Genomic DNA, 26,126 nt, shown 5'->3' on the forward strand with positions numbered 1-26,126 from the left:
GCGTCAAAAACAATTTGAACACCTAATTTATTTCCTGCAATAATATTTCCAGAGGCACAGTACTGTAGGATATTTATCCTTCTAGAAAAGACAAGCTGATATTTTTATGTATAGTTTCCTATCACTTATTATTGGGTAGACTTTAACCCAACGGTTTCAGAATGATTGCTTGTATGATAACATAAATGTAGCTTTCTGCATATAACCCAAATGCACTGAAGGAATTTGCTCTATCTACAAATATCCTTGTTTCATTACTTGCTGATGACTCTGAATACAAATTGTGCATAAAATGAACCACAAAAAAGTCCAAATACCCTATAAATATGGACATACAACCAGCTAATATGCTGCACTGATAGTGTCACACTTAAAACACAGTGGACAGAATGTGTCAAAACTAGTGCATGTAAAAACTGGAGTTTCTCATAGCAACCAATTAAATTATTAACCTGGTTGACTTGTTTGGAGTTGTCTTTATTTCGTTTACCTAAGTATATTAAAATGAACTCACTCAGGATGGAGTCACACATAGGATTTTAGTGATGTTTTTAAGAACTTTGTATTTTTGTGGCATTTTTTTTGTGAGTACGATTTTTGTGCTTTTTGCTAAAAAAAAAAAAATGCTTCAGATGTTAGGTGAAAGTCCAAGGGAAATATAAAATTCAGGACACACAAGCATGCTGTAACTCTTGTTTTTTTTTAGGCATTTAGCCATCTCCTTTATAGGGGAAAAACACCATAAAAAAATGGTAGTGAGCAAACACAGATTGCAAAAAAAACTGAAAACACGGACCCTAAGGGTGGATTCACAGATAGGCTTTTAGTGGCATCTTCTTCTACACTTTTCTGAATTTGCATTTTTAGTAGGTCCAGACATCCGACTGCAGGATGTGTTATTTTTTTTTGTGATTGGAATTTTTTTCTTATTTGAAGGTGTTTTTTTTAACATAGCATGATGAAGAAATGGCATTTTTTCAGGTGTTTTCAGAAAAACTGCACAAAAAATGCAATAAAAATGTATGAAAAAAACCCACAAATATTTTGATGGCTTTTTTTTTGCAGTAAAAATGTCAGAGCAAATTTGTATGTGAAGAAAGCCTTTCACATACTTTTTGGCAGTTGTTTTAGTTTTTAGTTTAGTTAAAGCAATGCATTGTTTTAATGCCAGAATATTATATACATATTGAAATATGTAAAATAGATGAAAATAACAGTAAGAGTGATTTCTCACAAAACCTGAGCTTTCCCTAGAGTTTTTGCCACTTTTTGCGTAATTTCTGTTGCAATGGTGTATTTTTATGTTCTTTGGTGTTCCCAAACAAGGTATGCTCCAGGCACGGCTTTTTCAAAAAATAGAGCATGTCCTATTCTTGTCCATAGTGCCAGCCATGTGCGGTGTCAGTGTTTTGCGGACCGGAAAAAACTATGGACGTCTGAATGGACCCTTAAATAGATGCCTCAAAATGAGATACAGTAGTAATGCTCACATTTTTGTGTTGTGCTACATTAGGCACAAAACTAATGGAAATCCTTTTGTTGGTAGTGGTCGGTGCTGCAACTGGCATTTGGGTCCTCACTGCATGGGGAGCCAAACCTCAGGAGGATAGATACCATAGAAGAAAATGGTAGATGAAATACCTTCAGATCCACTCATATTGAGACGTCCCTTGGTGCAATGACACAATCAGGATGGATAAATAAGTAGCTCCTTTATTGAAACTTCAAGAAAAAGACAATGGCGGGAATTATTGAACTGGTGTAAATTATAAATGTCTTAGTTGCCCATAGCAACCAATCCGATTCCAAAGGAGCTGTGAAAAATGAAAGGTGGAATCTGATTGGTTGCTATTGGCTACTAAGCCAGTTCTACTTTACACCAGTTTGATAAATCTCCCCCAATGCATTTTGGAGTACATAGACTCCTTTCACAAATCTAAAAATGTGAATAAAACAATGTATATATACACTCACCTAAAGAATTATTAGGATCACCTGTTCTATTTCTCATTAATGCAATTATCTAGTCAACCAATCACATAGCAGTTGCTTCAATGCATTTAGGGGGGGTGGTCCTGGTCAAGACAATCTCCTGAACTCCAAACTGAATGTCAGAATGGGAAAGAAAGGTGATTTAAGCAATTTTGAGCGTGGCATGGTTGTTGGTGCCAGACGGCCCTGTCTGAGTATTTCACAATCTGCTCAGTTACTGGGATTTTCACGCACAGCCATTTCTAGGGTTTACAAAGAATGGTGTAAAAAGGGAAAAACATCCAGTATGCGGCAGTCCTGTGGGCAAAAATGCCTTGTGGATGCTAGAGGTCAGAGGAGAATGGGCCGACTGATTCAAGCTGATAGAAGAGCAACGTTGACTGAAATAACCACTCGTTACAACCAAGGTATGCAGCAAAGCATTTGTGAAGCCACAACACGCACAACCTTGAGGCGGATGGGCTACAACAGCAGAAGACCCCACCGGGTACCACTCATCTCCACTACAAATAGGAAAAAGAGGCTACAATTTGCACAAGCTCACCAAAATTGGACTGTTGAAGACTGGAAAAATGTTGCCTGGTCTGATGAGTCTCGATTTCTGTTGAGACATTCAAATGGTAGAGTCCGAATTTGGTGTAAACAGAATGAGAACATATATCCATCCTCTGATGGCTACTTCCAGCAGGATAATGCACCATGTCACAAAGCTCGAATCATTTCAAATTGGTTTCTTGAACATGACAATGAGTTCACTGTACTAAAATGGCCCCCACAGTCACCAGATCTCAACCCAATAGAGCATCTTTGGGATGTGGTGGAACGGGAGTTTCGTGCCCTGAATGTGCATCCCTCAAATCTCCATCAACTGCAAGATGCTATCCTATCAATATGGGCCAACATTTCTAAAGAATGCTATCAGCACCTTGTTGAATCAATGCCACGTAGAATTAAGGCAGTTCTGAAGGCAAAAGGGGGTCCAACACTGTATTAGTATGGTGTTCCTAATAATTCTTTAGGTGAGTGTATATCGATATGCACTCCCTATGGTCCTCCTGTCCAGGCACCCACGCTGCACTGTTGCCCCCCTGAGAGCAAAGAATGTCAAGATGTGGTATACACTGGCACACATTATGACCTAATGTCAGGTCACAGTGCAGTGCAGGCACCTGGATCAGTGGAGCAGGAGCGACGACGACCAGGGGAGTGCACATGAGGAGAGGTGAGAATTAAAAAATTTTTGTCTGAGATATATATATATATATATATATATATACTACAAGAAAATTTAGACTAACACAATCATGGTCTCCCTGGGGCTTCTGAGCAGAGTACAAATGTAGCTGGTTCCTACATCGCCCTGAATATTGTAGGCTTAAGTAAGTCCAAAAGAGGCAGTTCTGTTAGTGTTAGGAACCCATCTGCGGAAGCCACCTTGACGCCTGGTAGATGGGCCCGACACGCGTTTGATCAAAAATGTGTGCAAAGAGCTTCTATTTTTTATTTCTAGTAGGTATAATACCACATTGATTTTGAATGACCCCCATTTCTCAGTTCTATTGCTTGCATGTGAAATGTTGTGCAACCATGCTTTTATTATATATATATATTTGTGGTCAGGGCGACGGTCCCTGGACGTAGTAGATAGCGCCAAACTCTGGCTTGTTAATGCCGGAAGCCTGTAACGAGGATAGGCCTAAAAGGGGGCCTATCCTTAAGGAAGAGCTAAGAAAAAGGGAAGGGAGGGAGGGGTACCTGGCTGCACATCCCGTCCCCTGTACTTCATGGACTTTATAGCCAAGGGGCGGGGCCTATGCCCCTCCCACAAATACAGGCTGCACGACAGCCTTACCTACTTGTGGTCAGGGCGACGATCCCTGGACGTAGTAGATAGCGCCAACCTCTGGCTTGTTAATGCCGGAAGCCTGTAACGAGGATAGGCCTAAAAGGGGCCAAAAAGGAGACACAATCATACGGACAGATACTTTATTGTACTATTACAGTGCAAGAGAACAGAAAGCATTACGGATCTCTGATTGAGGATTTGGAATGTATCTAGAAAAACATGACGACCTCCAGCGCCCCATGCACCTGATGACATGATGAGGTATCTGGTGTCTAGATGCCGCCGAGGTCGCCCCAATACGAAAGGAGTGTCCCGAGATGCCCTTCGGGTCCTGACCTAACCCCGCCATTAATGAGCGCACATGTGACATGAACTGGGGCGTGGACAACGGCCCTCCTTTGAAGGGAAGTAGGGGACTATCTGCCGCCGCCTGCAGGGCCACAGACAATTGTCGCAGCACCTTGACCGGGCACCAGTCGTTGTGCGAGGAGAAAAACGATACCAGGGTTGGAGGCCCTGTCTGAGCGGTCTTGGTAGATGGAATGCTCAGCACAAACAGGTCGTGATGCCAGGTCAAGTGCTGCTTCTGGAGATGATGGCCGCTCCGGACGGAAGCGGTAAATTCCCCCGGGCGAAGGAACCCGTAAAACCCTAGGTAAAGGGCGGTTTTAATGATGGTGCTAACCAAGGGCCCAAAAGGATCACCATCCAGAGCCAAGGACAACTGCCTAAACAAGGAGCCGGACATGGGTTGACGGACCACCGGCCTACTTGCAACGGCTTTCTCAATGCCCGGAGCGTGGCCTTGATTGCCTGAGATGTAAAGAAAGAGATCCGGGCCGGATTGTCCAACGTGAACTGATGTTGCACCCCCGCCAAATACAGGCGGATGGTATTGTGAGCGAGTCTGAGGTTGACATGGCAATGCGCGATGAAAGCCATTATGAATGACACGTCATCCACGTTGCCCTGTGGATGACTCTCGGCAAACTTCCTATACAGATTCCAGCCCGTACGATAGTTCCTGACTGTATTCTCAGACAGGCTCTGGTGCAACAGGTCCTTTGCTTTGCTGATCAATGATGTCAGTCCCACACCAGGTCGCTGTATGCTGGAACGCCTGCCCCCGTTGCGTCTGCGAGTGGCATGTTCTGAAAAAAGATATTGACGTTAAACCGGGACAATGCATCCGCAGCAGTATTCTTGGAACCCTGAATGTGGGAGCACTCAATGCAAAAATTATGCACCATGGACAACCAAACCAGCCTACGCATGAGAGCCATGATCTTAGGGGATTTTGCTCTGCCATTGCGGATGATGTCGACCAAGTCCTGACTATCGGTAATGAATAACACCCTCGAGTCTGACCAATCTTAGCCCCATACATGGGCCGCTGCCACCAACGGATACAACTCCAACAGGGGGGATGACCGAAGGGCCTGTTCGTCCATCATGATCTGGGACGGCCAGGCACTGGCAAGCCAGTGGTTGCCAAATATGGCTGCAAAGCCCTTGGATGCGGCCGTGTCAGAATAGACCGTGGGAGAGGACGGGTCCCGGGGGGAATAAACAATCTCACGCCATTCCATGAGGACATGAATGTGCTCCACATTGACAGGTCTGCCATGGCCTGTTGGTCCAAACGAACGACACTGTCCTGTTCTGGGGCCGATGGCAGGAGCAGCAAGAGCCGGGACACGAAGTTGCGCCCCTGAGGCATGACCCTCATGGCAAAGTTCAGCCGACCCAGCAACGATTGGAGGCTCGTCTTGGTCAGGAAGCAGGATTTTGCCGCTTCCTGGATGGCTAATCGGATCTGCTGTAACTTCTCCTCGGGGAGCCTCGCCTCCAACCTTGCAGAATCCAGAACGACCCCCAGGAAGGTGATTGACGAGGAAGGGCTGACCGTCTTCCCTGCGGTGACAGGAACCTGGAGCGCTGAAAATAACTCCAGCAGGGAGGACAAACCAGAGGGCTGTCGGGAGGGGTGCTCCACCAGCAGGAAGTCATCCAGGTAGTGAATACACATAGGAGCCTGCCCATGTTCGACCAGAATCCAGTGCAGGGCCTGGGCCAGACGGTCAAACAGCCATGGGCTGCTTTTTGATCCAAACGTCAGACGATTGGCAAAGTAGTATTTGCCTGCCCACTTGATGCCATAATATTGCCACAGTTGCGGGAGGATCGGGAGTAATTTAAATGCATCAGCAATATCAGTTTTAGACAACCAGGCCCCCCTGCCTGCCTTGAGAATGAATTGAATGGCCTCATCGATAGAGGAGTATGTCATGCTAAACTCTTCCGATGGTATGAGAGAGTTAATACTAGGGATGTGAGAAGAATGAGGAGCCGAGAGATCGTAGATCAGTCTACTTTTATTTGAGCCTTTCTTCGTCACCACCCCAATAGGGTTGACCCTCCAAACCTCAAAGGGAATCGAGTCAAACGGACCAATGAGGAACCCTTTGTCCAACTCCAAGGATAATGCCGCTTGCACCGCCTCAGGATCCTGTCTGGCAGAGAGGAGGTTCTCACACTCCTAATTTGAATGCGGCAGGGCCACCAATCCCGTGTGGAACCCTTGTGACAGGCCAGTAATCAAATGCTGCACGAACTGCCGGTCGTCATGACCTTCCAGGAGCGCCTCCAGGAGGTTAACGTTAACGTCGGTCAGTCATGCCTGCTTGACAGATTTTTTAGGACAGGTGGACCTGGGATGTGCCCGGAAGCAGACTGTGCACACGTGAAGGGCCCTGCACCCACTGAACATGCAGTGACCGAAGTTGAAATTATTGCATATCTGGCTCTTGCCCAGATACACAATTGGCCTGCCAAACTTGTCCATGAGGGCCGGGCCCCTGGGGACCCCTGACGTTCCTGGAAGGGCTCTGTCCGGATGAGCGGCCGCCTCGTTGGGGCACCATTCTGTGGCATGAAAAATGGACTGGCATGCGCCACAAGTGGGGGCTCGGAGACCTGCAAAATGCCTGCAGAATAGCTCCATATCCAGCACAGCCCAATTGGTCATAAATTAGAACTGTGCTAGGGAGGCTGCGGCTTTAGCCGTGAAGGACCGGTGGTAGTCATAAAACGCCGAGCCCCCATACTTGTGACCCAAATCAGTGACCTGGTACAAATAGGCGTCCAGCTCCTCCCTCCTATCTGGCTGTGACGTCTCTAAACAAATGACGTCTCTAAACAAACTGAATGCGAGAACAAATTCCGGTATGGACAGTTTGCGATTCAACCGGGCATCCTTGGACCTCATCACCACTGACACCTCCCCGCAATCAATTGTTCTGTGCTCGCTTGCATCGTGCGATGCTATGAGGATGGATGCCAGGTTGACCTCTTTGCCTGCCAGTATATCCCTTCTAATATTCTCCGCCACAAAATGAGCTGGGACAATGGCCGGAGGAGTAGAGGACATACCTGGGGAACCCGCCACAGGCCATGACACCGCAGCCACGGGCACCACTGACTGCGAAGCGGTGGAGGCCCTGGACTCCAGCTCCATGACCCTGTGCTGGATGTCCGCTACCGAGGCAGCCAGACTCCTCATTGTGGCATTCAACTGAGCCAATGAAGACTGGATATTAGGACCTGCCAGTTGCTCGCTGGATGGAACCGGGCTAGATACCAGCAGCCTATAAAGTTCGGCTTTTCTGGCTGAAGCCGGATGGCTGATGCCCCTTCTATTCAATTCCGCCACCAGCTTCGGAATTGTCCAGTTCCTCAGGGATCCATGACCAGCCAGACTGGAAACCACGGACCCGGAGATGGACGAGGCGTCATCAATGTCTGAGGCCTGAGACATGTTGACCGCTCCAAAATAACTCTACGCCCTGGTCACTACCTGAGGACAAAACCTTTGTTACTCGTGCGGAGACCAGGCATACCTTGGACATCCGGGTGCCCCCCCCCCCCCTGGCCCCTGTCAGCCATACCGACCCTTGACTATGGCCGGGCCTGAAGGACCAGAACTGATACTCGCCTGGTTATGGAATTTGATGAAAAATGGAACAGATACCGTACCGGAGGCCCGTACCACTGACCGAGGTGGAGGCCTTGTTTATGGAAGGCCGAAGGCACTGAGACCCCCCACGAGCTGCCGTATAAACAAAAACAATGTATGAAAATCCGAATGCACTGGGAATATTACCGACCTGGTTATATCAGGCCGTGCAGCCTGCCACTAAGTGTAAAAGAAAACATGGCCTACATGCGCCAGGCCCACAATGATACGGACTGACGAGCCAACAAACCAGGATGACATGCCCCCGGGTGCTGCTAGGTCATGCATGCTGCTATGGCGGATGTGTGCCAAGACTGGTGAAAAAGACCCCTTGGACGTATATAGACAGGACACCATGCCCCCGGGGCGGCAGACGCGACATTGCCTGAACGCTTCAGACAGACGTGCAACAAGGAGACGAATAAGACAACCTGGATGTACCAGGCAGGACCACGCATCACCGGAGTGACAAACATAAAAATGCCTGAACGCTTCAAGCGGACGTACCACAAGAGACGAACAAATGACACCCTGGAAGTTCCAGGCAGGACCACATGCCACTGGCGTGGCGGACGTAACATTGCCTGAACGCTTCAAGCAGACATGCAACAGGAGACGAATATGACAACCTGGACGTTCCAGGCAGGACCACGTGCCACCGGCGTGGCAGACATACTTTGCCTGAACGCTTCAAGCAGATATGCCACAAGAGACGAGAATGACACCCTGGACGTTCCAAGCAGGACCACGTGCCACCGGCGTGACGGACGTAACATTGCCTGAACGCTTCAAGCAGACGTACCACAATAGACGAAGTGACAACCTGGACGTTCCAGGCCGGACCACGAGCCACCGGAGTGGCGGACGCAACATAGCCTGAACGCTTCAAGAAGACGTACCACAATAGACAAGTGACAACCTGGACATTCCAGGCAGAATCATGTGTCACCGGGGTGGCTGACAGGATACCGCCAGAACGCTTCAAGCAGAAGAGCAACGAGAGAAACGAGTAGGACAACCTGGATGTGCCAAGTGGGACAACATGCCACCGGTGCGGCGGACATAACATATGGGAGACGTGTGAATGTGCCTGCGGCCAAACCCACCGTGACACATAACATACCCGTATGTAAATCAGAACGTACCACCTACTGTAAATAAAGGAATCCTTGGAATGGCGTGAAGCGTCAGATAACCGACTAGAAGCAGCCACTGAAATATGATGATGCATAACAACAATGTAAAGGTATGGAGAATCCCCCAAAAACTTTTCTTTTCTTTTTTTTTTTTTCACTCAGGGCCAGCCCTGCTTTCCCGCTGGAGCCACAGGCCTGCCGAGAACGCAGGCAACTGCTGCTCCAGCACGGAGAGCCCAACAAATCAACAACCGGCTGACTAATGGCATTAAATGCTAGAACCCACCGGATCCCTGTTGGATCCAGTTAACAGTATTTCAAATGGGACCACGTGGTGTGGCTGTATCTAGACCTGCCTATATGGCAACTCTGATAATGTGCTCCTCCGCCCAACAGACCACCAGAGCTGTGCAGGGGATAAGGACCCGATTTTTTTTTTTTTTAAAACACATTTGCTGACAGATATGTAGTATCAGCATATTTCCATACAGGGTGGGCAGACAATTTCACTGGCAAATACGGTCAGGCCTGACAGACTGTAAGTCAGAGTATCTGAGGTGTCAGACATGTATGCAGCTACTGGGAAAAGGGCATCTTGGCCACAATTGAAGCGTGTAACTGGGACAGCAACTGGGGAACAACAGAATGCTCCCCAATGATGATCAGCAATGTGCCTGATGGTGTGCACGTGCTGGTGACCATGAGCCTCTGACATGCCCGCAGATCCCCCCCGCTGCCGGCGGGGTTCCCATACACGGCGCGAGCATTACCAGGGGCGGAGCCGCCGAGCGTGCCTAGCAACCGGCACACGCGGCCGCTCCTGGAACACACGCCCGCACGCAATCGGCCTGCGCCGCCCGGCCTGCCTCATGGAAGCCTGCCGGGCCACGGCATACCCCCCAACGTACCTGCCCGCCCCCGTACCGAGGTAAGGACCATGATCCGCCGTGCGCTGCCCCCCGCACCGGGGTGAGGACCCGACCCGCCGTGCGGTCACCACGCTGCCGATGAACGGCATCGGATTCCCTGCTTACCTGGACGAAAACGAGACGAGCCGAACGCCGACCAATACTTACCCAGACCGAGACGTAAAGGAGCGGGACGCGCAGGAACCAGACGTGAACCGGAAGTGCCAGGTACCTGGCTGCATGTCCCGTCCCCTGTACTCCGTGGACTTTATAGCCAAGGGGCGAGGCCTATGCCCCTCCCACAAATACAGGCTGCACAGCAGCCTTACCTATGTATATATATATATACAGTGCTGCCCATAATTATTCATACCCCTAAAGTTACTTTCATTCAACCAGCAAGTAATTTTTTGATGGGAAATGACATAGGTGAAAAAGAATCCAAGGATCACCACCAAGGCCATCCTGGTGAAACTGGGCTCTGCTTGTGGCAATGTCTCAAGGCAGACAATCCAACGGGCACTGCATACTGCTGGGTTCCATGGATGCAGACCAAGGAGGACGCCACTGCTCTAGATAAGACACACAAAAGCTCGCTTGGCCTTTGCAAAAACTCACCTGGACAAGGAAGAAGACTTCTGGTCTTCTGTGTTATGGTCAGATGAAACAAAAATTTAATTGTTTGGTCACAATGATGTTTCCTTCATTTGGCGTAAAAAAGGAGAAGCCTTCAACCCAAAGAACACCATCCCCACTGTCAAACATGGTGGTGGGAACCTAATGCTTTGGGGGTGTTTTTCAGCCAATGGACCAGGGAACCTAATCACAGTAAACGGCACCATGAAAAAAGAGCAATACATGAGGATTCTCAACGACAACATCAGGCAGTCTGCAGAGAAACTTGGCCTTGGGCACCAGTGGACATTTCAGCATGACACTGACCCAAAACACACAGCAAAAGTGGTGAAGAAATGGTTAGCAGACAACAACATTAACGTTTTGGAGTGGCCCAGCCAGAGTCCAGACTTGAATCCAATTGAGAATCTGTGGAGGGAGGTAAAGATCAGGGTGATGGCAAGAAGACCCTCCAACCTGAAAGATTTGGAGCTCATTGCTTAAGATGAATGGGCAAAAATACCTGTGGTGACATGCAAAAAGCTGGTCTTCAATTATAGGAAGCATTTGATTGCTGTATAGCCAATAAAGGCTTTTCTATTTATTATTGAGAAGAGTATGAATATTTTTGGACTGGACACTTTTTGCTTAAATGTAAATAAAAGCTGAGAAATGTTTTTTTTCCACAATAATGCCTCCTGTACATCGTCTTATTATCTTTTGGGAGACACCTATATCATTTCCCATCAAAAAATTACTTGCTGGCTGAATAAAAGTAACTTTAATTAAAAATTTGCCTGGGGTATGAATAATTATGGGCAGCACTATATATATATATATATATATATATATATATACACTCACCTAAAGAATTATTAGGAACACCATACTAATAAGGTGTTGGACCCCTTTTTGCCTTCAGAACTGCCTTAATTCTACGTGGCATTGATTCAACAAGGTGCTGATAGCATTCTTTAGAAATGTTGGCCCATATTGATAGGATAGCATCTTGCAGTTGATGGAGATTTGAGGGATGCACATCCAGGGCACGAAGCTCCCGTTCCACCACATCCCAAAGATGCTCTATTGGGTTGAGATCTGGTGACTGTTGGAGCCATTTTAGTACAGTGAACTCATAGTCATGTTCAAGAAACCAATTTGAAATGATTCGAGCTTTGTGACATGGTGCATTATCCTGCTGGAAGTAGCCATCAGAGGATGGATACATGTTCTCATTCTGTTTACGCCAAATTCGGACTCTACCATTTGAATGTCTCAACAGAAATCGAGACTCATCAGACCAGGCAACATTTTTCCAGTCTTCAACAGTCCAATTTTGGTGAGCTCGTGCAAATTGTAGCCTCTTTTTCCTATTTGTAGTGGAGATGAGTGGTACCCGGTGGGGTCTTCTGCTGTTGTAGCCGATCCGCCTCAAGGTTGTGCGTGTTGTGGCTTCACAAATGCTTTGCTGCATACCTCGGTTGTAACGAGTGGTTATTTCAGTCAACGTTGCTCTTCTATCAGCTTGAATCAGTCGGCCCATTCTCTTCTGACCTCTAGCATCAACAAGGCATTTTCGCCCACAGGACTGCCGCATACTGGATGTTTTTCCCTTTTCACACCATTCTTTGTAAACCCTAGAAATGGTTGTGCGTGAAAATCCCAGTAACTGAGCAGATTGTGAAATACTCAGACCGGCCCGTCTGGCACCAACAACCATGCCACGCTCAAAATTGCTTAAATAACCTTTCTTTCCCATTCTGACATTCAGTTTGGAGTTCAGGAGATGGTCTTGACCAGGACCACAACCCTACATGCATTGAAGCAACTGCCATGTGATTGGTTGACTAGATAATCGCATTAATGAGAAATAGAACAGGTGTTCCTAATAATTCTTTAGGTGAGTGTATATATAGATATATATATATATATATTTATATATATAAATTACACACATAATTACATCATGGTCTTTATAGTCTATCTATCTATCCATCTATCATCCTATGGTCCATATAATATAACATATACTAAAAAAGGCAAGTGCTCAACTGCAGTCCATATATCTGTTTTCTAACCTTTTAATGTTTTTTAATGTATGGGGTATTTGTGTAATATTTAAAAACTAATAAACATTTAATGATTGGTATTTGAAAAGGTATTACTTTATTATTGGGGTTATATATTGCCAGGAAAATATATAGGTGTTCTGTTTATTAGTGGTACTTCTTGGATATATAGGGCTCTATCTAATTTGTAAGTACAGATACTGGCATCACTATGGGTACTGGTATAACTTGGGAGATGTATGTAATGGTATAACGGGAGATGTGTACTGGAATAACTGGGAAGACGTGTACTGGTATAACTTGGGACATGAATTTGCATTTGGATCTGGGATCCGAATGAATTTGGAGCTGATTTGGGGTCTAATCTTGGATTGGTAAGAATTTAATGGCTTATCTGAGGTCTGGATTGATTTGGGGGCCTAGTCTCAAAGTCTACTAAATTTGGGGATTATCTGGAGGTGTTTATTTATTTTAGGGTCTCATCTGGGGTCTGTATTACTTAATCTGTATTATTTTTAAGGACTGATTAGAATGCTATAAAATAATAATTATTGATGTCTTTCTTATTCCCGCTGCTGTCCTTCCTGTGTCCTTACTGGTCTCTGTATTTCCAAAACCCTGTCAACTCAGAGCTGTGACCTGTGATGGGGAAGCAAGCGTTGGGGGTTCAGTAAGGTATCACTTCTTTTATTATTTTATAGCGTTTGAAACCGTTTATAAAACTACTTTGCTGAACAATCCAATTAATTTTGAATTCAGGTCTGGGGTTTGAATCTATTTTGGGGTCTGGTATGATGCCTGTTTGCTTTGGGGCCTATAATTAGGTCTGTCCATACATCTTTAGGCACTTTTATTTTGACAGTACAGTATTTGGGGGCATTGGGCAGCACTGTCAGTACAGTAATCTGGGTACACGGGGCAGCAGCAGACAGTATTGGTGGAAACTACAGGATGGCAATGTTAAAATGGTTAGCTGGATAGGAGGTTTGTTTACTATAGAGGATGGGCATGGATTTCAGAAGCAATAAGCTAAAGTCAGTGGTGTAACATGCAAATTATGCTAGAGGCCCCATCCATAGTGTGCCATTTATTAATCCTGATGTCTTCTTATATGGCAGTGGCGTCTGCACATCCCTAGATAAAGATGCCTGCTCAATGAACTCTGGAGCCTTTAGGAGAAATCTTCATGATGGTTTGGATTGCATGGAGAAGAAAAGGAAAGTGAACAACTCAAAAAAGTGGAGACATCACCAGTGAGTTAATAGATTTACAAGTGTTATGTATGCCCCTCACTATTTTTTGTTTTTAAATGTTTTGAAATCCCTTTATTAGGAAGTAAGTTCACTTGAAAATGATTTGAGGGACGATGGGAGGGGGTGGGGTGCAATTTGCCTGGTCTGCCTAGGGCACAAAAATACCTTGTCCCTGTCCTGTCAATATGCAAACATTTTCAAAGCAAAAAAGTATAGATTGTGCATGGTACTGTTCTGGCTGAGAAAAACAGATCTATTTGTAACTGCCTTGTTATCAAGTTGATGAAATAAAATACAACTATACAAATATATAATATGATAAAAAAAAAATTCCTTGCTAATTTGTCATATAAAAATGAAAAAAATGAATGAGAAGTACCCATGACCACTCGTGTTATAATAGACACATGTAGACGCTCAAATCCAAGATTATATAATGTATTTGAATGTCCAAAATACACAATAGTCACTGAAATATTTTGAAACTGACAAAAATAATAAATATAAATTTACTGAAAATCAGCAAATGAAAATCAGACATGTCTTTAGAATTGTGGTTTAACAGAATAATTAAAAAAACAAACTAATGAAACTGGCCTGGACAAAATGATGGTAACCCTAGAAAAGATTGAAAATAATTTGTCTATGGGACATGTTAAACTAAGCATCATAGATTAGAGATTAGCAAACCAGTCAAGATTCTTTTCTGGTCTGGTTTTTGAGTTTGATTTGAACCCAAATTGGTTCAAGTCAAACCTTCTAGCCTCCTCCCCCCTCCGGAAGCTCTGGAATGCAATGACCGCAATAATAAATGATGCCTGAGTGACTGACATGCACGTTTGACGGTGTTAACATACAGTGTGTTTAAAAACACACCATGCCGGCACATGTTCTGCTTTTTCATATTCCAAAGCTTCCAAAAATTGTCCCTTATCGGGCGCAGATGATGTTTAAACACACACTGTGTTATGGGATAAAAATAAATAAATAAAAGTGTCCATAAATAATGCCTTGACACGGTCAGAATGTCTGCCCGTACGACACACACAAGTGTTGATTGTCAGAAGAAAAAGTGGCTAAAAAATGTATCCCTTTTAATTGGGAGCAGCAGAAGTGCAGTGTGGATGTGGAAAGGGTACAGTGTGGATATAGCGACATGCAGCTGCAATACTGGCGGCAACAGGAGCAGTATGGCATGGAACATACAAGGCTGTCTATAAATAGTAGTAGCAATAGTAGAAGTAGTAGTAATAGTGGCAGTAGATGCTTTGCGTTAATGATTGTAGCAGTAGGAGATTAGCAGTGAGGAGCAGCAGCAGTTGAGGCGGCATCTGCCGGAGCAGCCATGTGGTATATCTTGGCAGAAAGGCAGCAGCAGCCTTACAGAAGATGATGGTCAGCAGGTTGCAGCAGTGGCATGATGGCAGCGGTGCCATTGTAGAGGTGGCAGTAACAGCTGATTGGCAATTGGTATTATGCAGGCCGCAGCCATACAGAACATGATGGTTGGAAAGTGGCATAAGTTACATGATGCAGGCCGCAACAGCAGTTGTACAGAACATGATGGTAGGCAGACAGAGAGCAAGAGTAGAAAGACAAGGTCTCTTTATTGGAATCAACCAGAGGAGTGTGAAAATGTAAATATTGATGCAGTAATCAAGTATATATGCAGCTTAATTAAATTGAACCCCCTCCAGAAAAAATTTAATTGCAACAGTGTGGAAACTGAATATGCAAAAAGACTTGACGCTCAATTTCACCTTAATACACACAGGTAGATTGTGGCTGCACCTTGGGTATTGATGCAGACAGACAGCAACAGTGGCAAGATGGGGCACCTCCAGCAAGGCAAGGTCTATTCATCGGAATCAGCCAAAAGAGTGAGAAAATGTAGGTATTGATGCAGTATATATGAAGCTTAATTAAATTGAACTCCCCCCAAAAAGATTTAAATTGCAACTATGTGGAAAATTAATATTCATAAATGGGCGATTGAGGTTTGATGCTCAATTTCACCTTAATACACAAAGGTAGATTTCTGCCACACCTTGGGTATTGCAACAATAATCATGTACTGTATATTTGTAGCTTAATTAAATTAAACCCCCCAAAAAATTAAAATTAAAATTAATTGCAACCCTGTGGAAACTGAATATACATAAAAGGGCAATTATATGTATATATGCTGCTTAGCAAAGTTGAACCCCACAAAAAAAGGATTTTTATGAAAACTGGCGGAAAAATGAAAGTATTTGCTTGCAGGTAGCTGCTTTTGAGGTCTGCAATGCAGCACCTGCACTTCTGAAAGTAGGCACAGCCAGCCACAGCTCCTGTCTTCTCTTTCCCTGTTTGTCAGCTGCCCTGCTTTTCCCTATTCTAAACAAAACACACACACAATTCTTCTTTGGAATCCTAACCTTTCACTTAACTCTCCCTGGCAATAAGCTTGATTAATTTCTGACTCTCCCTGACTCCCTAAGATAGTTTCCTTGCAGACACTGTAACACCCAACCACCAACCTAAGACCATCTCCAAATAGCTGAATGTTCCTATTACTACAGTTACACATATTATTCAGACATTTATGGTCTATGGGACTGTAGCCAACCTCTCTGGATATGTCCACAAGAGGAAAATTGATGACAAATTGAAGAGATGGATAATATGAATGGTAACCAAAGAGCCCAGAACAACTTCCAAAAAGGTTAGAGGTGAACTCCAAGGTCAAGGTACATCAGTGTAGAAAGAGATTGAAGAGGAAACCACTGCTTAAATTAATTATAAAAATGTGAAACTGGAATTTGCCAAATGCATATTGACAAGCCACAAAGCTTCTGAGAAAATGTCCTTTGGACAGATAAGACAAAAATAGAGCTTTTTAGCAAGTCACATGATCTCTATTTTCACAGATGCAAAAAATAAAGCATACATGCATACATGCTTTGCTGCATCTGGCACAGGTTGTCTTGAATCTGTGCAGGGTACAATGAAATCACAAGACTATCAAGGAATTCTGGAGAAGGCACCCTTTAAACCTGAGATTGCTGGAGTAGTTTGTCCATGAGGAGAGGGCCAAAATACCTGTGGACAGGTGCAGAAGTCTCATTGAGAGTTACAGAAATCGCTTGATTAAGTTAAGAGTACCTTCCTTTTTGCCCTGGCCAGAGCAATGTCTGATTTTCATTAGTTGATTTTCAGTAAATTTGTATTTATTTTTACTTTTGTCAGTTTCAAGTTATTGCAGTGACCATTGTGGTTTTTATTTTGTTTTACGGAAGGGTACCAACAGTTTTGTGCATGTGTGTATGTAATGGTAGATGTCATAAATGTGGGATGAAGAGATAAATAAGTGGACAGTAATGGGTAATGTGCCTCGGTTTGTCAGCACACTGGCAGAGCACTCACCAGCTCTCTAGTGCAGGACAGCAATCCTAGCTTCTGATGTATGTCCTTCACACAGCAACACTATATTGGTGCACAGTCATACCATCCATATAATGATTATTGTGAACACAGAGCTTATTATCACCCCATCTATGGCTCCACAAAAAAGTGGTATGATCTCGCTTTTTATCACCAATATATATCTAAATATACTTAAATCCTGATGCAAAGCCTCACTATGCTAGTCCAAGTGGATTCACATACATACAACTGTATTACTTGCAATGTTTTATCGTTCTTTATCGTTATTCTCCTTGAACAAACTAATTTTGCTAACCCACTACAGTCCACTTATTTATCTCTTCATCCCACATTTATGACATCTACCATTACATTTATAAATCTTAAATACAACTCTTGACTAGAATTTTTGACAGAATTTGATAGAATTAGAATTCTAGAATTTTATATATTCTACGGTCTTGGATTTGAGCATCTACATACAAATATTGTATCAGGGGTAGTCATGGGTTCTTTTTTATTTTATTTTTTTCATTTTTATGTGGAAAAAAGTATTTCTAGTGTTCACAATTTATTTATCTATTTGTGCATTTATTAATTTAATAAAGGGGTTGTCCCATGAAAAACATTCTACAATTTTTAAACCAGCACCTGGAACTCAATACTTTTGTAATTGCATTTTATTAAAAATGTAGCATAGCAACTAAGTTATTCAATAAAATGTATCTGTATAGAGTCATCTGCCATTTTTTTTCTTATTTCTTTGTAGGCTCACTGAGATGGCCGCACATGCTCAGTGTCATTCTTCATCTGCCTTCTGAGTTGTGATAGGAAGAGAGCTGCAGCAGATAAGACACTCCCCTTGATTTGCCAGCTTGATATAAATCTAGCATAGATCTCTGGATCCATGTGAGGTACAATACTGATTCTAGCTTTGTTAGAAAGAGGCAGTCATGCACTATATGATATCTGATTTTCATTTTTTACATTAGCCACGGGAAAACCCCTTTAATTATAATTATCAACAAAAATCTTTTCATTGTATAATAATTTTTTATCATATAGTTAACAAGGCAGTTACGATTTATTACTTTGAAAATGTTTGCATATTGATATATACATTGTTTCAGTCACATATATTTTAGACTTGAGAAAGGAGTCTAGTCTCAGAAACAGATTGTCTTTTTCTAGAAGTTCCAATAAAGAAGCTACTCCTATATTCATTCTGGTTGTGTCATTGTGCCAAGGGACGTCCGCATACAAGTGAATCTAATGGTCTATTATCCACCATTTTGCTCTGCGAATTTCCTTGCAGTTTGTGGATACGAAATGCAATTTTTCCGAAAATAGTGGCTACACCTGTGAGGACATGGGGCAAGGAACTCTGGGAAGGCGGGCTGACCAATAATGCCATGTATGCAGCCAATCAGCAGCCAGCCACCCCTGTGATGTCACAGCCCTAAAAATACCGCAGCCATCTTAGAGTCAGACATTTTCAAATGTTCTGAGTACAGGGACAGACGTGAGAAGGCGCTAGGGACAGAAATTGGAAAAACCTGATTGTTAAAGAAAACCTAAAAAAATGATTTACAAGTGCAAGGAAAGGGTAGAGAGGAATCATTTCACAGTATCTTAGTGCAGAAAGAGACGTCAAAAGGCGCTTGGGACAGTGCTAGAAAAGCGATTTACAAGTGCAGGGAAAGATGATTTGGGGATCCAAATAGCCATTATACAGTTCTTTCATTCCAGCAATTTGTTCTTGGGGTGCAATTGCTATGTTGAAAAGCCTTTAGCGGCTTATATCTTTTCAAACAAGAAAAATATATACACAGTTCACTTCTGCAATTATATATGTGTTGAAAGCGTACAGTAGGAATAACATACAGTCAGGTCCATAAATATTGGGATATCAACACAATTCTAAAAATTTTGGCTCTATACACCACCACAATGGATTTGAAATTAAATGAATAAGATGTGCTTTAACTGCAGACTGTCAGCTTTAATTTGAGGATATTTACATCCAAATCAGGTGAACGGTGTAGGAATTACAACAGTTTGCATATGTGCCTCCCACTTGTTAAGGGACCAAAAGTAATGGGACAATTGGCTTCTCAGCTGTTCCATGGCCAGGTGTGTGTTATTCCCTCATTATCCAAATTACAATGAGCAGATAAAAGGTCCAGAGTTCATTTTAAGTGTGCTATTTGCATTTGGAATCTGTTGCTGTCAACTCTCAAGATGAGATCAAAAGAGCCATCATTAGGCTGAAAAAACAAAACAAACCCATCAGAGAGATAGCAAAAACATTAGGCGTGGCCAAAACAACTGTTTGGAAAATTCTTAAATAAAAGGAACGCATCGGTGAGCTCAGCAACACCAAAAGACCCGGAAGACCACAGAAAACAACTGTGGTGGATGACCGAAGAATTCTTTCCCTGGTGAAGAAAACACCCTTCAAAACAGTTGGCCAGATCAAGAACACTCTCCAGGAGGTAGGTGTATATGTGTCAAAGTCAACAATCAAGAGAAGACTTCACCAGAGTAAATTCAGAGGGTTCACCACAAGATATAAACCATTTGTGAGCCTCAAAAACAGGAGGCCAGATTAGAGTTTGCCAAACGACATCTAAAAAAGCCTTCAAGGTTCTGGAACAACATCCTATGGACAGATGAGACCAAGATCATCTTGTACCAGAGTGATGGGAAGAGAAGAGTATGGAGAAGGAAAGGAACTGCTCATGATCCTAAGCATACCACCTCATCAGTGAAGCATGGTGGTGGTAGTGTCATGGCGTGGGCATGTATAACTGCCAATGGAACTGGTTCTCTTGTATTTATTGATGATGTGACTGCTGACAAAAGCAGCAGGATGAATTCTGAAGTGTTTTAGGCAATATTATCTGCTCATTTTCAGCCAAAGGCTTCAGAACTCATTGGATGGCGCTTCACAGTGCAGATGGACAATCACCCAAAGCATACTGCAAAAGCAACCAAAGAGTTTTTTAAGGTAAAGAAGTGGAATGTTATGCAACGGCCAAGTCAATCACCTGACCTGAATCCGATTGAGCATGCATTTCACTTGCTGAAGACAAAACTGAAGGGAAAATTCCCCAAGAACAAGCAGGAACTGAAGACAGTTGCAGTAGAGGCCTGGCAGAGCATCACCAGGGATGAAACCCAGCGTCTGGTGATGTCTGTGCATTCCAGACTTCAGGCTGTAATTGACTGCAAAGGATTTGCAACCAAGTATTAAAAAGTGAAAGTTTGATTTATGATTATTATTATGTCCCATTACTTTTAGTCCCTTAACAAGTGGGAGGCACATATGCAAACTGTTGTAATTCCTACACCGTTCACCTGATTTGGATGTAAATACCCTCAAATTACAGCTGACAGTCTGCAGTTAAAGCACATCTTGTTTGTTTCATTTCAAATCCATTGTGGTGGTGTATAGAGCCAAACATGTTAGAATTGTGTTGATGTCCCAATATTTAAGGACCTGACTGTATACGCACTTCCCTGATGCAGTTTTTTGTGTAAAAAGGGTTTAGTGGCCTATTTCACTCTAGAAAGAAAAAATATACGCACTTCCACTGATGCAGTTATTTGTGTCAAAAGGGTTTAGTGGCCTATTTCAGTACAGAAAGAAAAAAATATACACACTTCACTGGTGCATTTATCTCTGCTAAAAGTCTTTATTGGCCTATTTCAGTACAAAAATAAAAAAATATACGCACTTGAATGGTGCATTTATTTCTGCTAAAAGCGTTAAGTGACCTATTTCAGTACAAAAAGAAAAATATATTCTCAGTTCATTTCTGCAGTTATATGTGTTGAAAGTGAAAAGAAAGAAAAAAAAAAATACACACTTCACTGGTGCACTTATTTGTGGCAAAAGCATTTAGTGGCCTATTTCAGTACAAAAAGAAAAATATATTCTCAGTTCACGCCGGTGGTTATATGTGTTGAAAGCATGGCTGGGTGTCAGCAGGGTGGCAGCAGTGGGAGGTCGGGAGCCAAACGTGCCCAGGGTAGACCACCTGCTTCGCAACAGCCTACCTACCCAGGAAGTAGGGGTGCAGGGGTTCATAGAAGTAGCAGCAGGAGCAGTCGGGCAGTGCGGCAGTTATATGTGTTATTTTGTATTTCAGTACAAAAAGAAAAATACATTCACAGTTCATGTCGGCAGCGGTTATATGTCTTGAAAGCATGGCTGGGAGTCAGCAGGGTGGCAGCAGTGAGTCAGCAGGATAGGAGCAGTGGGAGATCGGAAGCCACATGTGCCAGTGGTAGACCACCTGCTTCGCAGCAGCCTACCTGCCTGGGAAGTAGTGGTGCAGGGGTTCACGGAAGTAGCGGCGGTAGCAGTCAGTCAGTGCAGCGGTTATATGTGTTGTTTTGTATTTCAGTACAAAAAGAAAAATATATTCTCAGTTCACTTATGCGGTTATTTGTGTTGGAAGCGTTTAGTGGCCTATTTCAGTACAAAAAGAAAAATACATTCTCAGCTCACGTCGGTGGTGGTTATATGTGGTAAAATCTTTATTTAAGTATTTAATTTATTCAGCGGTAAAATCTCCATGATATCTCTATGATAAATCAGCAGCGTGGGGGCCCCGTGTGGCTTCTACACACTTTCAAAATAATCATTCAGAGGGGCGAATAGATGCCGGATGACCGAGACGCTCCATGACCTTCCCAGGAGCTGCTGTCAGGAGCAGCGGTTCATTTCTGAGACGTCCGTATAGTGCGGGGGGAATACGAAGACCCTCTCCATCTCCGTGCTCCATTATAAAATCTTTATTGATCCATTATAAAATCCTTATTGACTTATTTTGGTTGAAGTTATATGTGGTAAAACTTTTTAGGAGGTATTTTGGTAAAAAAAAAAATGTATTCAGCGTTCAGCGCTGCAGTTATATGCGGTAAAATCTTTAGTGACGTATCTTGATGAACTTCGCGACTCTTCCGGCCTCAAAGCTATATTGACACTTTGTATTCTCATTGTCTGTAGCTACTAGAGGCCTGTTCATGCCAGGCAGGTTCCCCCAGAAGTATCTGGGTCGATGAGCAGCCGATACCGCAATTGCATCAATCTTGACAGGATTAGTCTCCAGGTGGAGAGAAATTGTTTTTTGGAATGCTTTTTCCATCGTAACCACGTCGTTGAATAAACAGAAGACTGGCGGATTCTCTCCTGTCTTAGGCAACACTTAATTTTTATTATTAAATTTATTAAATATTGAATATTAAATTGAACCAAAAGTTGATAAATATTATAAAATTTAAATTAAAAGTAAAAAACCCTACTCAATTCATACAGACGATGATTCTTGAAAATTTTGGGAGGGAACATTTTTCACCCTCGTTTCTAGTAGAAAGAGCCCATCGCGTCCCAGGCGGTAAATTAATTCCTGGGAGACAACCATGGACACTACTTGCAAAAATGCTGATTTCAAGAAACAGAGATACAGTACTAAGTCGGGCGAGGGAATGTCCCCCTGTTCTCCACGATGGAAATAGACTGGCCTTTTTCCCAGATTTTTCAAAAGATGTCCAAGAAAAGAGACGCTTGTTTATTACCGTTAAAAAGAGATTAAGAGAAAGGGATATTAAGTATTCACTTGTCTTCCCAGCCAAACTCCGGATTATTTTTAACGATACAACTTTATTTTTTGATACGCCGGATAAAGCTGCGGAGTGGCTTTAACGAAACGATATGTGATCTAACTGTTTAAGGCTCCGTTGGGAACAACAGATCAATAGTAGAGATGTAACAAACATAAAATTTTCCGTTCGCGAACGGCGAATTTACGCATATGTTCGCGAACGTGCGAACCGGGCGAACCGCCATAGACTTCATTAGACAGGCAAATTTTAAAACCCACAGGGACTCTTTCTGGCCACAATAGTGATGGAAAAGTTGTTTCAAGGGGACTAACACCTGGACTGAGGGGAATCCATGGCAAAACTCCCATGGAAAATTACGTAGTTGATGCAGAGTGTGGTAAGTTGAATTCGCAATGCGATTAATATAACCTGCATTAATCGCAATGCGATTACAACTTAGATCTGAGTTCCTAATGGTTGTATTGCTAGAATTGACGAATATAGCACTATATTCTCAATCTTCGTTATATTCTAGCAATACAACCATTAGGAACCCAGCTCTAAGTTGAATTCGCAATGCGATTAATATAACCTGTATTAATCGCATTGCGATTACAACTTAGATCTGAGTTCCTAATGGTTGTATTGCTAGAATTGACACATATATAATGAATATAGCACTATATTCTCGATCTTCGTTATATTCTAGCAATACAACCATTAGGAACCCAGCTCTAAGATGAATTCGCAATGCGATTAGTATAACCTGTATTAATCGCATTGCGATTACAACTTAGATCTGAGTTCCTAATGGTTGTATTGCTAGAATTGACGAATATAGCACTATATTCTCAATCTTCGTTATATTCTAGCAATACAACCATTAGGAACCCAGCTCTAAGTTGAATTCGAAATGTGATTAATATAACCTGTATTAATCGCATTGCGATTACAAGTTAGTCAAATTTGTGACACTGCAGCTTCAGAATGAATCTAAGATGGATGCTGTCCTTGCTTTTTGATAGGAGGTGGGAGGGTCTGGGAGGGAGGGTATGCTGATTGGCTGGAATGTGTCTGCTGACTGTGAGGTACAGGGTCAAAGTTTGCTCAATGATGATGTATAGGGGCGGACTGAACATCGCATATGTTCGCCTGCCGTGGCGAACGAGAACATGCGATGTTTGCCGGCGAGTAGTTTGGGACATCTCTAATCAATAGTTGACAGATGATGTTTTTTACCTTTCCCCTTTTCTGTTTAATTAGCGGGCAGGCCGTCGAGTGGAGGGGTGGGGGGGGTGGTCATAGGCGAGAGATCTGCTGCTTTATGCGGTGGATTATTGGATTCGGGGGTTGGATGGGGGGGCTGTGATGTGTCTAGTATGGGGAAGAGATGTTTTTTTTTTTTTTTTTATTAATTATTCTTTATAATGTCAATTAGAATTCTTACTTGGAATGTCAGGGGCCTGGGGGATAGAAGAAAAAGACAAGCGGTTTTTGACTTGATGCGCTTACACCTCCCAGCCATTGTATGTTTGATAGAAACACATTTTACTGGGGGAGACCTCCAGGGTGGCCACCAGGGGATGGGCTGCGCACACGTACCATTCTACCTTCTCTAGTCACTCTAGGGGAGTGACTGTCTTTATTCATAGAACGATTGATTTTACGTGCGAGGCATCCTCTGTTGACCACCAGGGGAGATTTGTCTTCCTATACTGTAAGCTGGCGGGGAAGATGTGTATTTTGGCCTTTGTCTATATTCCACCTCCATTTGCTTTTTCAGTACTTAATTCTCTGCTAAAATTTATGGATAAATGGCCAGAATGTCTTACATTGATTATGGGAGACTTTAACTGCGTTATCATTCCTGCGGTCGACAGGGTCTCTATGGGTGTCAAGGGAGACGCCTCTGTTCAGGGGTCTCCCTTGGCACACTTTTGCTTGGAGGCCGGATTCCAGGATGTTTGGGGAAGTTTGGGACAGGGGAGAAGGGTTTTTTCATGCATCAGTAAATTAGGAAGATCTATGTCCAGAAGAGATCATGCTCTGAATAATAAAAAATATGTGCGATATGTTAAACGAATGAAGTATGAGACCAGGTCACTCTCGGACCATCTCCCCCTGCTCCTCGAACTTTGCCTGACCCATGATAAACAAATGGGGAGGTCTCCATTTAGACTTACCCCTTATTGGTTATCAGTAATAAAGAATCATGAAATAATACAAAAGGAAATCAACCAATTCTGGGAGGCTAATAATACTTCAGCAAAAACTCAAGTAGTATGGGACACTTTTAAGGCTTACATGAGGGAAATAATGGTTAGTAATATCGCCAACCTGAGAAAGGAGTATGGGGAAAAGGAAGAAAATTTAAAAGAACAAGCTTCCTCAGCTACACAATCCTTTTATATAAATAGGACAGAGGAAAATAGGGAAACTATGCAGAAAACCACACAATCATACTCTAACTTTTTGCTGGAGAAGGCCCAACAGAGTTTATTCTTTAAGGGTCAAAAATATTTCACCGAATCCGGGCGACCGGGGAAACTTTTATCTAGAGTTATCTGGAATCAGGAACCCAAGAAAAATATAGACAATATCCGACTGGCCAATGGGAGGATAGTTTTTTTAGACTACTTCTCAGATCATTATAGAGCCGATTGTAGGATTACGGATGAAATGATGGATGTCTATCTTGATGGTATTATTTTTCCCACTATTACTTCGGCCCAAAGTAGGGTACTTGAGGCTGATCTCTCAATTCAGGAGCTTGAAGGGGCAATCAAACTCTGCTCGGGTAACTCCACCCCCGGTTCAGACAGACTCCCATATAAATTCTATAGCAAATATAAGGAGGTTATTCTTCCCAAATTGTTGGGGGTCTTTGCTGAATCGGTGGAGGAGGGGACCCTACCGGGTTCAATGTCAGAAGCCGTGATAATATTAATTCCAAAAAAAGGTAAGGACCTCATAGATTTGGGATCCTACAGACTGATTTCACTGTTGAAAGCGGATGTAAAGCTCCTGGCAAGGATCTTGGCCACAAGACTCGCTGGGGTCATCTCTTCCATTGTTCATCCGGACCAGAATGGTTTCATCCCAAATAAGGGTACTCACCACAATCTTCACCGGCTTTTTGCTAACATACAGGCTCCTGGGGGGTCTGCTCGCTCCATACTGTCATTGGAGGCCTCTAAGGCCTTTGACAGGGTGGACTGGCGATTCCTGTTGAGGGTCCTGGCCAGGATCGGTTTCGGGGAGAGATTCATAAATA

At 43.4% G+C, this 26,126-nt stretch overlaps 1 protein-coding gene across 2 annotated transcripts in view; it reads left to right on the forward strand.

Moving 5' to 3' along the window:
- The window catches only part of NPY5R (neuropeptide Y receptor Y5), a 237,389-nt gene that overhangs the window by 68,230 nt on the left and 143,033 nt on the right, over positions 1–26,126 (forward strand). The window contains exons 2-3 of one of the 2 annotated variants that reach the window (XM_040418627.1): positions 13,700–13,834; positions 15,609–15,724. The gene's annotated coding sequence lies outside the window, so the exon portion shown is untranslated. The remainder of the gene's footprint in view (positions 1–13,699; positions 13,835–15,608; positions 15,725–26,126) is intronic. The other variant, XM_040418625.1, reaches the window with a different exon arrangement.

The sequence above is a fragment of the Bufo bufo genome, chromosome 2, assembly GCF_905171765.1.
Source record: "Bufo bufo chromosome 2, aBufBuf1.1, whole genome shotgun sequence".
Lineage (NCBI taxonomy): Eukaryota > Metazoa > Chordata > Amphibia > Anura > Bufonidae > Bufo > Bufo bufo.